The 15,765-nt window shown below is 46.2% G+C and overlaps 12 pseudogenes; 10 read left to right on the forward strand and 2 right to left on the reverse strand.

Annotated features, from left to right (window-relative positions):
• Positions 1–751: 751 nt before the first annotated feature.
• On the reverse strand, positions 752–871 carry LOC143952588 (5S ribosomal RNA; annotated as a pseudogene).
• Positions 872–969: 98 nt separating this feature from the next.
• On the reverse strand, positions 970–1,088 carry LOC143945492 (5S ribosomal RNA; annotated as a pseudogene).
• A 3,821-nt stretch (positions 1,089–4,909) lies between these two features.
• On the forward strand, positions 4,910–5,028 carry LOC143957280 (5S ribosomal RNA; annotated as a pseudogene).
• A 479-nt stretch (positions 5,029–5,507) lies between these two features.
• Positions 5,508–5,622, forward strand: LOC143948962 (5S ribosomal RNA; annotated as a pseudogene).
• Positions 5,623–5,982: 360 nt separating this feature from the next.
• On the forward strand, positions 5,983–6,101 carry LOC143943485 (5S ribosomal RNA; annotated as a pseudogene).
• Positions 6,102–6,846: 745 nt separating this feature from the next.
• On the forward strand, positions 6,847–6,965 carry LOC143949459 (5S ribosomal RNA; annotated as a pseudogene).
• A 2,126-nt stretch (positions 6,966–9,091) lies between these two features.
• Positions 9,092–9,210, forward strand: LOC143950355 (5S ribosomal RNA; annotated as a pseudogene).
• A 101-nt stretch (positions 9,211–9,311) lies between these two features.
• On the forward strand, positions 9,312–9,430 carry LOC143950731 (5S ribosomal RNA; annotated as a pseudogene).
• A 307-nt stretch (positions 9,431–9,737) lies between these two features.
• On the forward strand, positions 9,738–9,856 carry LOC143949724 (5S ribosomal RNA; annotated as a pseudogene).
• A 100-nt stretch (positions 9,857–9,956) lies between these two features.
• LOC143943142 (5S ribosomal RNA) lies at positions 9,957–10,075 on the forward strand (annotated as a pseudogene).
• A 317-nt stretch (positions 10,076–10,392) lies between these two features.
• LOC143955167 (5S ribosomal RNA) lies at positions 10,393–10,511 on the forward strand (annotated as a pseudogene).
• A 2,902-nt stretch (positions 10,512–13,413) lies between these two features.
• On the forward strand, positions 13,414–13,532 carry LOC143956845 (5S ribosomal RNA; annotated as a pseudogene).
• The last annotated feature ends 2,233 nt before the right edge of the window (positions 13,533–15,765 follow it).

Raw genomic sequence — 15,765 nt, forward strand, 5'->3', positions numbered from 1 at the left:
AGAGGGCACGCTGCTCCACATTTTTTGGTCCTGTCCCAGCTTGGTGGACTTCTGGACAGAGATCCGATGCATAACACAAAAATTCACAGACTTCTCCATCCCGGAAGAGGCTGCATTCTTTCTCTTGCACCATTCACAAATTCCCATTAAGAAGTACAAAAAATAAATTTTACGGCATGTGATAAATGCGGCGAAATCCTGCATCCCTCTCTATTGGAAAAAATGTCCCCCCCCCCCCCCTTTCATTACTCACTGGCTTAGGAAAATAGAGGACATTAAAAAAATGGAGGACTTGATCCTCACATCACAAGGTAAACAAGAATTTTTTAAACAAACCTGGGACATCTGGAATACCTTTATATTCTCGCTGGAAGGATTTCGCCTGCTATCGCCTTAGTGCTCTGAGCTTTCCTTGACTGGCCCCTTGGGCAGTGGCTGCCATCGTGTCTCGTCCCCTCTTCTCCTTTCCTGATGTTTCACCCCATCTCTTTTCTGCCTTTCGCCCCTATCTCTCACCCCCTCCACCCCCTCTCTCTTTTGGAAAAACTGGTATTCCCAGGTGGTCTCCCATCCAGGCATTAACCAGGCCCGACCCTGCTTAGCCTCCAAGATCAGACGAGATGGAACAGATTCAGGGTGATGTGGCCGTAGCCAATATCTTCAGGCACTCTCAACTCTCTTGACACATGCCAAGATGGTCACCTTGGGAACAAGCAGAAAAAAATAGGTCAACGGCAACAACATAAAAAGAAGACTACGGCATCTGGAAATCCCAGGCGGTCTCCCATCCAGGTACTAAACTGGTCCCAACCCTGCTTAGCCTCTGAGATCAGATGAGATTGGGCTCTTTCAGGGTGATGTGGCCGTAGGAGATTTCTTCAGGCACTCTCAACCCTCTTGACTAACGCCAAGATGGTCACCTTGGGAAACAAACAAAAAAAACAAGTCAACGCCAACAACATAAGAAGAAGTCTACAGCACCTAGTATTCCCAGTTGGTCTCCCATCCAGGTATTTACAAGGCTCGACCCTGTTTAGTCTCTGAGATCAGATGAGATCTGGTGCTTTCAGGGTTATGTGGCCATAGGCGAGCTCTTCAGGCACTCTCTACCCTCTTGACAAACACCAAGATTGTCACCTTGGTAAACAAACAAAACAAAAAAGTCAACGCCAACAAGATAAAAAGAAGTCTACGGCACCTAGTATTCCCAGGTGGTCTCCAATCCAGGTACTAGCAAGGCCCAACCCAGTTTAGCCTCTGAGATCAGAGGAGATCGGGAGCTTTCAGAGTTATGTGCCCATAGGCAATCTCTTTGGGCACTCTGAACCCTCTTGACAAATGCCAAGATAGTCACCTTGAGATACAAGCAAAAAAAACAGGTCAATGTCAAAAACATAAAAAGAAGAATACGGCACCTGGTATTCCAACGCCATCTCCTATCCAGGTACTAACTAGGCCCAACCCTTCTTAGCCTCAGAGATGAGAAGAGATAGGCCTCTTTCAGGGTGTTGCTGCTGTAAGCGATCTCTTTGGGCACTCTCAACCCTCTTGACAAATGCCAAGATGGTCACCTTAGGAAACAAGCGAAAAAAAATAAACGAATCAACGCCAACAACATAAAAAGAAGCCTACAATAACTGGTATTATACATCAAAATAAACCATGTACTCTTTTGCTCTATTTTGCATATTTGTAATTCTCCACATCAACTGTCACATTGGTATAACCACTGACGACACACCATCCTGACTTATTTTGCTTTATTTATTATTAGAAATACTATCTCAAAATCCGGTTAAATCTATTCACTTCGATGAGGTCTACCGCTAATTGTACGGTAATGCAAAATGTTCACAAAACCATCCATTTGCTACCAGACATGCTGCACATACTAAGAGTAATGTAAATATCGCTCGCTAACGATGTAAACAGTTTTATTGCTTTTCTGACATTAACCGAGTATCCCTGACATTACCTGAGTATCTCTCTGCACTAGGATTTTAATAATAATAATAATAATAGGATTGTGTAATGCAAAGATCAACTAGTCTAATTTAAGCTTTCTCAATGGTACCGGCATATCCTTTAAATTTAGAATAACGCAACTATTTTCGGCCATTCTCAAGCTAAGCTTTCAATCTCTTACCGTTGAACAGCCATACTTCCTCCCTGCAATATTAAGCCATTTAAATGTCCTATTGGTCGCCTATATTATACAACTCTCTCAAAAGCATATATATCTCTGGGCTACAAGCTGGAGCTTCAGGAGATTCCACCTTCTCGCTTTCTAAGGTCAAGGATCCTCAGGGACCCAGTAAAGCAAAGGCCGCTATTTCTGGCCTTAGATCACTTACTATAAAAGGGGGTGATATAGAAGTGGACCCAAAAGAACAGGGTTCAGGGTTTTACTCTCATCTCTTCACTGTTCCAAAGCCAAATGGAAGTGTCAGACCTATCCTGGATCTGAAGGATCTGAACTGGTTTTTACGCATCCGGTCCTTCCGAATGCAGTCAATTCGCACTGTGGTCTCCTCCCTGCAAGGGGGAGAGTTTATGGCATCAATAGACATCAAGGATGCATATCTCCATGTGCCAATTTTTCCCGCACACCAAAAGTATCTAAGGTTCGCGGTAGAGCGGCGCCATTTTCAATTTGTGGCCTCGCCTTTCGGGCTCGCGACGGCCCCTTGAGTCTTCACAAAGATTCTGGACCCTCTCTTGCCAAACCTAAGAGCTCAGGGTATAGCCATCATGGCTTATCTAGATGATTTGCTTCTCATAGAGAAAACAGTAGCGCTCCTGAACCACAGTGTTACCAGAACGCTAGAACACCTGGAACGCCTAGGTTGGATTATAAACCTAGAAAAGTCATCCCTACAGTCTGCTACCAGGTTGGAATACCTGGGTATGGTTATCGACACCGCTCAGGGCAAGGTGTTTCTATCAAGGCCAAAAGCCTTGGCCATTGGGGATCTGGTGCGCCTAATTCTGAGCCACCAGCAGTTCTGCCCAGAAGGATGGGCTCTGCACCCAACCGTGTTTTGGAACATATGTCGCAGGTGGGGTACTCCAGACGTAGATCTGTTTGCGTCCAGGTTCAACAGAAAACTGGACAAAGTCGTGTCAAGGACAAGAGATACACTCGCTCAGGGGTCGGATGCTCTGACAGTTCCCTGGGATAAGTACAATTTGATTTATGCCTTCCCCCCGTGCCCGCTTCTGTCGCGGTTCCTGGGAAGAGTCAAGAGGGAGACAAAGTTGGTTCTTTTGGTAGCCCCGGCTTGGCCCAGGTGACCGTGGTACGCAGAGATCATGAAGTTGGCAATAGGCAGGCCGTGGATCCTCCCTCTTCGGCCATATCTGCTCTCACAGGGTCCATTTTACCATCCTGCTTTACACAGTCTGAATTTGACAGTTTGGCTGCTGAGACCCACATTCTGAGAGACCGTGGGCTTTCGGGGGCCAGTCCTTTCTACTCTGGTCAATGCCAGGAAGCCGGCCTCCAGGCTTATTTACTACAAAATCTCGAGGGCATATGTTTCCTGGTGTGAACTCAGGGAATAGCATCCTAGAAAGTATGTCATTAGCAGGATCTTGGCCTTCCTCCAGTCAGGCCTAGAAATTAATTTGGCCGTAAGCACTATCAAGGTGCAGATTTTAGCCTTTTCAGTGTTTTTTCAGAAGCCACTTGTATCGCATTCCCTGGTGCAGGCTTTCATTCAGGGGGCTATGCGGATAAGGCCGCCAGTCAAACCTCCGGTATGCCCATGGGTTCTGAATTTGGTTCTCTCAGCTTTGCAGGGGCAACCTTTTGAACCTTTGCATCAGGCTTCGTTAGTTCTTTTGACTAAAAAAATTGGTTTTCTTGGTAGCCATATCCACGGCTAGAAGAGTGTCAGAACTAGCAGCTCTCTCCAGCAAAGAGCCGTATCTAATTATTCATAAGGACCGGGTGGTAATGCGTGGTTTCAGGATTCCATTTGAATCAAGATGTAATCCTACCATCCTTTTTTCCGGACCCACAGTCCGCAGAAGAAGAATCTTTGCACACTTTGGATGTGGTAAGGGCAATCAGTATCTATCTTCATTGCTTATTTATTTTGCTGGAAGGGTGAGGCGGTATCAAAATCCACTCTCTCAAGGTGGATTAGACAGATTATTTCTCAGGCCTATAGTGTTAAAGGGAAGATCCCTCCTTTTCAAGTGAAAGTGCACTCAACTAGGGCTGTAAGTGCTTCTTGGGCAGTGCATCACCAGGCCTCCCTGGTTCAGATCTGTAAGGCTGCAACTTGGTCATCAGTCCACACATTCACCAGATTCTATCAGGTGGATGTCAGAGGGCAAGAGGATATCGCCTTTGGGCGCAGTGTACTGCAGGCTGCAGTTTAGGTCCTCCGGTCCTTGGCGGTCTATATATTATGATCTGTGTTTCCCTCCCCTCAATCTGAGCATTGCTTTGGGACATCCCACTATGTAATGAAGCTCCTGTGTCTCACGTGATGTATGATCAAGAAAATAGGATTTTTATATACAGCTTACCTGTAAAATCCTTTTCTTGAGAGTACATCAAGGGACACAGGGCTCCCGCCCCTATTGGGTTTTACGTGGTTTCCTATTGCTTTGATACAAAACTGAGGTGCCTCCCATATGGGAGGGGTTATATAGGGGAGGAATTCTCCTTAATTGGGGGTTAACCAGTGTCCAATCACCAGAGGTGCCTATATAACCCACTATGTAATGAAGCTCCTGTGTCCCGTGATGTACTCTCAAGAAAAGGATTTTACAGGTAAGCTGTATATAAAAATCCTATTTTTTATGTTGTTGGCGTTGACCTGTTTTTTTTTCCGCTTGTTTCCCAAGATGACCATCTTGGCGTTTGTCAAGAGGGTTGAGAGTGCCCAAAGAAAGTGCCAACGGCCAAATCACCCTGAAAGTGCCCGATCTTGTCTGATCTCGGAGGCTAAGCATTGTCGGGCCTGATTAGTAACTGGATGGGAGACCGACTGGGAATACCAGGTGCCGTAGGCTTCTTTTTATGTTGTTGGCGTTGACATGGGGTTTTTTTTCCGCTTGTTTCCCAAGGTGACCATCTTGGCATTTGTCAAGAGGGCTGAGAGAGCCCAAAGAAATCTCCTACGGTCACATCACCCTGAAAGCGCCCGATCTCATCTAATCTCAGAGGCTAAGCAGGGTCCTGCCTGGATAGTACCTAATTACAGGTGCCGTAGGAATCTTTTTATATTGTTGGCTTTGACCTGTTTTTTTTTTCGCTTGTTTCCCAAGGCGACCATTTTAGTATCTGTCAAGAGTTTTGAGTATGTCCCGAAGCGTTCGCCTAAGGCCACATCACCCTGAAAGCGCCCGATCTCAGAGGCTAAGCAGGGTCAGGGTCAGATGGGAGACCGCTAGGGTCTATGTTGTTGGCATTGACCTGTTTTTTTTTCACTTGTTTCCCAAGGTGACCATCTTGGCGTTTGTCAAGAGGGTTGAGAGTGCCCGAAGAGATCACCTATGGCCATCACCCTGAAAGCGCCCAATCTCGTCTGATCTTGGAGGCTAAACAGTGTCGGGCCTGGTTAGTACCTGGATGGGAGACCGCCTGGGAATACCAGGTTGTTGGCTTTGACCTGTTTTTTTCGCTGGTTTCTCAAGGCGACCATCTTGGCATTTGTCAAGAGGGTTGGGCGTGTCTTGAAGAGAATGCTTACGGCCACATAACCCTGAAAGCACCCGATCTCGTCTGATTTCAGAGGCTAAGCAGCATCAGGCATGGTTAGTACCTGGATGGGAGACTGCCTGGGAAGACCAGGTGCCATAGAAGCATCTGGCCTGGTTAGTGTCTTGATTGGGAGATCGCCTGGGAATAACGGATGCCGTAGGCTTCTTTTTATGTTGTTGGTTTTGACCTGTTTTTTTTTAGCTTGTTTCCCAAGGTGACCATCTTGGCCTTTGTCAAGAGGCTTCAGAGTGCCCAAAGAGAGTGCCTACGGCCAAATCACCCTGAAAGAGCCCAATCTCATCTGATCTCAGAGGCTAAGCAGCGATGGGCCTGGTTAGTACCTGGATGGGAGACAGCCTGGGAATACTAGGTGCCGTAGGCTTCTCATTATGTTGTCGGCGTTGACCTGTTTTTTTTTCCCTTTTTTCCCTTGTTTCCCAAGGTGACTAGGGTTGAGAGTGCACAAAGAAATTGCCTACGGGCACAACACCCTGAAAGCGCCCAATCTCGTCTGGTCTCAGAGGCTAAGCAGGGTTGGGCCTGGTTTGTACCTGGATGGGAGACCGACTGGGTTTTCCAGATGCCGCAGGCATTTTTTTATGTTGTTGGTGTTGACCTGTTTTTTTCGCTTGTTTCCCAAAGTGATCATCTTGGCATTTGTCAAGAGGGTTGAGAGTGCCTAAAGAGATTGCTTACAGCCGCATCACCCTGAAAGCACCCTATCTCTTCTGATCTCGGAGGCTAGAAAGGGTCGCACCTTGTTAATACCTGGATGGGAGACCGCCTGGGAATACTAGATGCTGTAGGCTTCTTTTTATGTTGTTGGCGTTGACTTGGTTTTTTTGTTTGTTTCCCAAGGTGACCATCTTGGCGTTTGTCAAGAGGGTTGAAAGTGCCTGAAGAGATTGCCTACGGGCACATCACCCTGAAAGCACCCGATCTCGTTTGATGTTGGAGGCTAAGAAGAGTCGGGCCTTGTTAGTTCCTGGATGGGAGACCGCCTGGGAATACCAGATGTTGTAGGCTTCTTTTTATGTTGATGGCGTTGACCTGTTTTTTTCTTCGCTTGTTTCCCAAGGTGACCATCTTGGTGTTTGTCAAGAGGGTTGAGAGTGCCTGAAGAGATCGCCTACGGCCCCATCACCTTGAAAGTGCCCGATCTTGTCTGATCTCGGAGACTAAGCATTGTCGGGCCTGATTAGTAACTGGATGGAAAACCGACTGGGAATACCAGGTGCCGTATGCTTATTTTTATGTTGTTGGCGTTGACCTGTTTTTTTTTCCCTTGTTTCCCAAGGTGACCATCTTGGCATTTGTCAAGAGGGTTGAGAGTTTACAAAGAAATTGCTTACGGGCACAACACCCTGAAAGCGCCCAATCTCATCTGGTCTCAGAGGCTAAGCAGGGTTGGGCCTGGTTTGTACCTAGATGGGAGACCGTCTGGGTTTTCCAGATGCCGCAGGCTTCTTTTTAAGTTGTTGGTGTTGACCTGTTTTTTTCGCTTTTTTCCCAAAGTGATCATCTTGGCATTTGTCAAGAGGGTTGAGAGTGCCTAAAGAGATCGCTTACAGCAGCATCACCCTGAAAGAGCCCTATCTCTTCTCATCTCTGAGGCTAAGAAGGGTTGGGCCTAGTTAGTACCTGGATGGGAGATGGCGTTGGAATACCAGGTGCCGTAGTCTTATTTTTATGTTTTTGACATGGTGTTTTTTTTTTCGCTTGTTTCCCAAGGTGACCATTTTAGCATCTGTCAAGAGTTTTGAGTATGTCCCGAAGCGTTTGCCTAAGGCCACATCACCCTGAAAGCGCCCGGTCTCAGAGGCTCAGCAGGGTCAGGGTCAGTTGGCGTTGACCTGTTTTTTTTCACTTGTTTCCCAAGATGACCATCTTGGCATTTGTCAAGAGGGTTGAGAGTGTCTGAATAGAACACCTATGGCCACATCACCCTGAAGGCGCACAATCTCATCTGATCTCGGAGGCCTAGCAGTGTACGTCCTGGTTAATACCTGTATGGGAGACCATCTGTGAATACCAGGTGCCGTAGGCTTCTTTTTATGTTGTTGACTTTGACCTGTTTATTTTCGCTTGTTTCCCAAGGTGACCATCTTGGTGTTTAACAAGAGGGTTGAGAGTGCCCAAAGAGATCACCTACGGCCCCATCACCCTGAAAGCACTCGATCTTGTCTGATCTCGGAGGCTAAGCAGTGTCGGGCCTGGTTAGTACCTGGATGGGAGGCCGCCTGGGAATACCAGGTTTTTGGCTTTGACCTCTTTTTTTCGCTTGTTTCTCAAGGCGACCATCTTGGCATTTGTCAAGAGGGTTGGGCGTGTCTCGAAGAGAATGCTTATGGCCACATAACCTTGAAAGCACCCGATCTCATCTGATTTCTGAGGCTAAGCAGCATCAGGCATGGTTAGTACCTGGATGGGAGACTGCCTGGGAAGATCAGGTGCCATAGAAGCATCTGGCCTGGTTAGTGTCTTGATTGGGAGATCGCCTGGGAATAACGGATGCCGTAGGCTTCTTTTTATGTTGTTGGTTTTGACCTGTTTTTTTTTAGCTTGTTTCCCAAGGTGACCATCTTGGCCTTTGTCAAGAGGCTTCAGAGTGCCCAAAGAGAGTGCCTACGGCCAAATCACCCTGAAAGAGCCCAATCTCATCTGATCTCAGAGGCTAAGCAGCGATGGGCCTGGTTAGTACCTGGGTCGGAGACAAAAATCTACTATGGCCGCATCACCCTGAAAGCGCCCAATCTTGTCTGGCCTCAGAGGCTAAGCAGGGTTGGGCCTGGTTTGTACCTGGATGGGAGACCGCCTGGGTTTTCCAGATGCCGCAGGCTTCTTTTTATGTTGTTGGTGTTGAACTGTTTTTTCGCTTGTTTCCCAAAGTGATCATCTTGGCATTTGTCAAGAGGGTTGAGAGTGCCTAAAGAGATCGCTTACAGCCGCATCACCCTGAAAGCACCCTATCTCTTCTGATCTCGGAGGCTTAGAAGGGTTGGGCCTAGTTAGTACTTAAATGGGAGACGGCCTTGGAATACCAGGTGCCGTATTCTTATTTTTATGTTGTTGGCGTTGACCTGTTTTTTTTCGCTTGTTTCCCAGGGTGACTAGCTTGTCATTTTTCAAGAGGGATGAGAGTGCCCAAAGAGATTGCCTATGGGCACATCACCCTGAAAGCGCCCAATCTCCTCTGATCTCAGAGGCTAGAAAGGGTCGCACCTTGTTAATACCTGGATGGGAGACCGCCTGGGAATACTAGGTGCTGTAGGCTTCTTTTTATGTTGTTGGCGTTGACTTGTTTTTTGTGTATGTTTCCCAAGGTGACCATCTTGGCGTTTGTCAAGAGGGTTGAAAGTGCCTGCAGAGATTGCCTACTGGCACATCACCCTGAAAGCACCCGATCTCGTTTGATGTTGGAGGCTAAGAAGAGTCGGGCCTTGTTAGTACCTGGATGGGAGACCGCCTGGGAAGACCAGGTGTCGTAGGCTTCTTTCTATGTTGTTGGCGTCGACCTGTTTTTATTTCGCTTGTTTCCCAAGGTGACCATCTTGGTGTTTTTTCAAGAGGGTTGAGAGTGCCTGAAGAGATTGCCTATGGCCACATCACTCTGAAAGCACACAATCTCGTCTGATCTTGGAGGCTAAGAAGAGTCCGACCTGGTTAGTACTTGGATGGTAGACCACCTGGGAATACCAGTTATTGTAGGCTTCTTTTTATGTTGTTGGCGTTGATTTTTTATTTTATTTTTTCCGCTTGTTCCCTATTTCTCAAGAGGGTTGAGAGTGCCCAAAGAGATTGCTTACAGCAGCAACACCCTGAAAGAGCCCTATCTCTTCTCATCTCTGAGGCTAAGAAGGGTTGGGCCTAGTTAGTACCTAGATAGGAGATGGCGTTGGAATACCAGGTGCCGTATTCTTCTTTTTATGTTGTTGGCATTGACCTGTTTTTTTTCGCTTGTATCTCAAGGTGACTATCTTGGCATTTGTCAAGAGGGTTGAGAGTGCCCAAAGAGATTGCCTATGGGCACATAACCCTGAAAGTGCCCGATCTCCTCTGATCTCAGAGGCTAAACAGGGTTGGGCCTTGCTAGTACCTGGATTGGAGACCACCTGGGAATACTAGGTGCCGTAGGCTTCTTTTTATGTTGTTGGCGTTGACTTGTTTTTGTTTTGTTTGTTTACCAAGATGACCATCTTGGTGTTTGTCAAAAGGGTTGAGAGTGCCTGAAGAGCTCGCCTATGGCCACATAACCCTGAAAGCACCAGATCTCGTCTGATCTCAGAGGCTAAATAGGGTCGGGCCTTGTTAATACCCGGATGGGTGACCACCTGGGAATACTAGGTGCTGTAGACTTCTTCTTATGTTGTTGGCGTTGACTTGTTTTTTTTGTTTGTTTCCCAAGGTGACCATCTTGGCGTTTGTCAAGAGGGTTGAAAGTGCCTGAAGAGATTGCCTACGGGCACATCACCCTGAAAGCACCCGATCTAGTTTGATGGTGGAGGCTAAGAAGAGTCAGGCCTTGTTAGTACCTGGATGGGAGACCGCCTGGGAATACCAGGTGTCGTAGGCTTCTTTTTATGTTGTTGACGTTGACCTGTTTTTATTTCGCTTGTTTCCCAAGGTGACCATCTTGGTGTTTGTCAAGAGGGTTGAGAGTGCCTGAAGAGATTGCCTATGGCCACATCACTCTGAAAGCACCCAATCTCGTCTGATCTTGGAGGCTAAGAAGAGTCAGGCCTGGTTAGTACCTGGATGGGAGACCACCTGGGAATACCAGTTATTGTAGGCTTCTTTTTATGTTGTTGGCGTTGATTCGTTTGTTTTTTTTCGCTTGTTTCCCAAGGTGACCATCTTGGCATTTGTCAAGAGGGTTGAGAGTGCCCAAAGAGATCGCTTACAGCAGCAACACCCTGAAAGAGCCCTATCTCTTCTCATCTCTGAGGCTAAGAAGGGTTGGGCCTAGATAGTACCTGGATAGGAGATGGTGTTGGAATATCAGGTGCCGTATTCTTCTTTTTATGTTGTTGACTTTGACCTGTTTTTTTTCGCTTGTATCTCAAGGTGACTATCTTGGCATTTGTCAAGAGGGTTCAGAGTGCCCAAATAGATTGCCTATGGGCACATAACCCTGAAAGCGCACAATCTCTTCTGATCTCAGAGGCTAAACAGGGTTGGGCCTTGCTAGTACCTGGATTGGAGACCACCTGGGAATACTAGGTGCCGTAGGCTTCTTTTTATGTTGTTGGCGTTGACTTGTTTTTGTTTCGCTTGTTTCCCAAGGTGACCATCTTGGTGTTTGTCAAGAGGGTTGAGAGTGCCTGAAGAGATCCCCTACAGCCCCATCAGCTTGAAAGTGCCCGATCTTGTCTGATCTCGGAGGCTAAGCATTGTCGGGCCTGATTAGTAACTGGATGGAAGACCGACTGGGAATACCAGTTGCCGTATGCTTATTTTTATGTTGTTGGCGTTGACTTGTTTTTGTTTTGTTTGTTTACCAAGGTGACCATCTTGTTGTTTGTCAAGAGGGTTGAGAGTGCCTGAAGAGCTCGCCTATGGCCACATAACCCTGAAAGCACCAGATCTCGTCTGATTTCAGAGACTAAACAGGGTCGGGCCTTGTTATTACCCGGATGGGAGGCCACCTGAGAATACTAGGTGCTGTAGACTTCTTCTTATGTTATAGAAACAATATGGTCCAACCTATCCAGTGACACCGTGCAGAGATAGGCACATCATCTCCTAATAAATATGATAATTACAAAACGGGGAAGGGGGATGGGAAGGGGAAACAAGGGAGATTTTTAAGCGGTGCGATTATAAACACTAATAGAACGAAATATAATAAAAATTTATTTATTCATATACATTAAAAAGCACTATAGTGTCAAATATAGTACGTAGAAATACAAAGAACAATGTACGCATTTTTACTGGACTAGAGGGATCCCGGCAATGCAAGTTGATAGACTGATAGCACTCGTTCCCAACATGTTTCGCAACAAGCTTCTTCAGGGGAATGTGCAACTAACGATAAATATAATATAGAATTAATATACAAAGTAACATAAATCTACAATGTAATTACAAAGATACATAGATACATATAGATATATATAGCAACCCAGGCATGTGTGATCTAAACAAAATGGCGCTTACCACCTATCGACCAGCAACCGCAAACCAGGAATCAACACTAGATGAAGATATGTGCAACCGGCGTCACCGGTGTTACCGGCGTCACCGGCGTCTGATGTCACCGGCTCGATGCGGACATTCTGGAGAGAACACCGCGCATGTGCGGAGCCAGTTACGCCGACGGCCAGACTACATTTCCCATCATGCCACTAAGCTGGAGGTGGAGCTTCCAGCTGGGCGGTTGCCAACAGGGTTAACAACAGAGAGATGGCCATAATGGGTCTCTGGTGTTATAGAGACGGAAGTAGACAAGCCTGTATGCAAACTAGCCCTATCCCCATAATAGGGGTCACAGCCAGTGATCCACCATAACGGGTGTCCCCAAAGTCAATGACCCAAGAGGCACCCTGGGTGTCCGTATGCCCCCCAACCAAAAGGAAAAGGCTAATGGACCCACTGATTTGTCCCAGCGATGCAAAAAAAAGTATAATATATATATATATTAATCCCGAACATGGCGCTAGCGATCTGTGGAGCGCCGCCCTGTGAACGAGAGTCATAGTGAACAACAGAGATCCCAATGTATGTGCAGCATGATCCGCAAACCACAGATACAAACAAACCAGGGTACCATGATAACTAGTTTACATATTAGACACAAAAGGAGAAAAAAATATCAATTATAATTACAGCAATGATCAAGTCAATTCATATGGTGTTATAACAAATCCAATAATGAAATAATAAAAATAAAAAAAGGGGGGGGGAAAGGGGGGGAGGGGAGGAGGGGGAGAAAAAAAGAAGGACATTTCTTTATCTGTTGTCAGGGAAAACCCAGAATGGGGGTTAGGGGAAAAAGGGGAAAAGAACACTGTTATAAAAATGATCTAAAACTGATATTTTCATTGAACCCCGGGTACTGGGTAGCTTTTAAAGTGAAAATCCATTTGGCCTCGGTTTGTAAAAGAAACTTGTCAACAGAACCAGCTCGTGAATTCAAGGGTATATGTGCCAAAGCTGTAAAACTAATCCAATCAGGGTCAAAGGAATGGTAAGTCCCAATATGCCTACTTATGGCTGTGACTATTTTTTTATTTAGTATAGGTTTAATATAATCCTTAATGCGGATTGAAAACAGTAGTTTAGTCTTACCAACATAGAAGCCTCCGCATCGGCATTGCGCTAGATATACGATGCCGGGGGTGGAACACATAGCATGAAACTTAGGAAAAAAACACCTACCATTGGGTAGTTTCACTTTACAAGAGTTATTAATATACGGACACGTGTCGCATTGACCACAGGAATATGTGCCGAATTGTTTCAAAGAAGTGGATAATGGATTGTCAATAAAATGACTTTTAACTAAACAATCTTTTAGAGATTGTGATCTCTTAAAAGTAATTGCAGGTGAGTCAGTTATGTATTGATTTACAATAGGGTTGGCCTGTAATAAAGGCCAAAATTGTTGCACGATGGTCCGAAAGCGTTTTGTTTGTTTACCAAGGTGACCATCTTGGTGTTTGTCAAGAGGGTTGAGAGTGCCTGAAGAGATTGCCTATGGCCACATCACTCTGAAAGCACCCAATCTCATCTGATCTTGGAGGCTAAGAAGAGTCAGGCCCGGTTAGTACCTGGATGGGAGACCACCTGGGAATACTAGTTATTGTAGGCTTCTTTTTATGTTGTTGACGTTGATTCGTTTTTTTTTTTTTTCGCTGGGCACATCACCCTGAAAGCACCCAATCTCCTCTGATCTCAGAGACTAGAAAGGGTCGCGCCTTGTTAATACCTGGATAGGAGACCGCCTGGGAATACTAGGTGCTGTAGGCTTCTTTTTATGTTGTTGGCGTTAACTTGTTTTTTTTGTTTGTTTCCCAAGGTGACCATCTTGGCGTTAGTCAAGAGGGTTGAGAGTGCCTGAAGAAATCTCCTACGGCCACATCACCCTGAAAGAGCCCAATCTCATCTGATCTAAGAGGCTAAGCAGGGTTGGGACCAGTTTAGTACCTGGATGGGAGACCGCCTGGGATTTCCAGATGCCGTAGTCTTCTTTTTATGTTGTTGCCGTTGACCTATTTTTTTCCGCTTGTTCCCAAGGTGACCATCTTGGCGTTTGTCAAGAGAGTTGAGAGTGCTTGAAGATATTGGCTACGGCCACATCACACTGAATCTGTTCCATCTCGTCTGATCTTGGAGGCTAAGCAGGGTCGGGCCTGGTTAATGCCTGGATGGGAGACCGCCTTTGAATACCAGGTGTCATAGGCTTCTTTTTTTTTTTTTCAAATATAATTTTTTTTCCAAACAGGGGAAGACGGTCCCCCAAGTACATAATGCAACAGAGAAATACAGAGCAAAAAGCAGCTGAACAATACTTGATACTGGTATATTTGCCACTGTGAGTCTGCTTTCCATGAATCATAATGATTCGAGGCACGGATAAAGTACTGTACCAAGATCCAGGGTCACACAAACCCCAGGTCCCTCCGGCATAATCCATCCAGAAGGGGGTGTGGGGCCGTCATTCACAATTTTCCACTTTTTCCAAAAGAGAGAGGGGGTGGAGGGGGTGAGAGATAGGGGAGGAAGGCAGAAAAGAGAAGGGGTGAAAGATCAGGAAAGGAGAAGAGGGGACGAGACACAATGGCAGCCACTGCCCAAGGGGCCAGTCAAAGAAAGCTCAGCGATAGCAGGCTACATCCTTCCAGCGAGAATATAAAGGTATTCCAGATGTCCCAGGTTTGTTTAAAAAATTCTTGTTTACCTTGTGATGTGAGGATCAAGTCCTCCATTTTTTTAATGTCCTCTATTTTCCTAAGCCAGTGAGTAATGTAAGGGGGGGATGCAGGATTTCGCCGCATTTATCACATGCCGTCAAATAGATTTTTTGTACTTCTTAATGGGAATCTGTGAATGGTGCAAGAGAAAGAATGCAGCCTCTTCCGGGATGGAGAAGTCTGTGAATTTTTGTGTTATGCATCAGATCTCTGTCCAGAAGTCCACCAAGCTGGGGCAGGACCAAAAAATGTGGAGCAACGTGCCCTCTTCTTCTCCACACCTCCAGCATATGTTCGAGGAAGAGGGGAAACATTTATGCAGCTTTGATGGTGTCAAATACCACCTGGTGAGAAGTTTAAAATTCGTCTCCTGTATCTTCGTGCACAGTGAGGTTTTGAGAGCCAAAGTCATAATGCGTTGTCTCTGTGCTGGGGAAAACGAGCAATTAAGGTCCTTTTCCTAGTTGGACAGACAGGTTAAGTGTGGGTGATCTGTTTGAGAGAGAATGTGGGCCAAAGGGCCTTCACTCCTGCATAGAGTCTCAAACTCCGTCTGAGGGCGGGCGAAAGTTTGAGGATTGGGGATGGAATGGAGAAAATGATGTCATTGCGCCGCTCTCCAAAAAGGCAGTTGGAAAAGCCCTGTCGGATCTCTTAGGGTTGAGAAAGAAGGCCATTTCCCATCAATGACGAATTTAGACGCATGGTCTAGGTTGGAATTTCTAAGTGGGTCCCCAGTTCAAAGTTTGGATGTCCACGTATAGGGAATAGGGGGGAAGTCAAAGACGTGAGTGTGTTTTGGGTAGCGATCAGGTGACTGACTTTCAATGAAGCCCCTATAGTGGGATGGGACGTCAATTCTGTGGGTAAATCCTTATAGCACCACATGGCGCTTCTTAGCAGAATTCGGGAGTGAGATTGTTCTAGTTGCACCCAGAGCTTAGAAAGTTTGTTTCGATGCCAGTCCAATACATGCCCCAGGTGGGAGGCCAGGTAGTAGCGTCGCAAGTCAGGGAGAACCAACCCTCCCTGTTGTTTAGACAATGTCAGCTGTGACCGCTTAAGTCTGGGATTTTTGTGGGCCCAGTTAAATTGAGTGAGCAGGGATTGAGCTTGCTTAAAAAATGGGAC

Source organism: Lithobates pipiens, unplaced genomic scaffold (genome assembly GCF_037356315.1).
Source record: "Lithobates pipiens isolate NorthernLeopardFrog02 unplaced genomic scaffold, aLitPip1_a1.2 Scaffold_10, whole genome shotgun sequence".
NCBI classification, from domain to species: domain Eukaryota; kingdom Metazoa; phylum Chordata; class Amphibia; order Anura; family Ranidae; genus Lithobates; species Lithobates pipiens.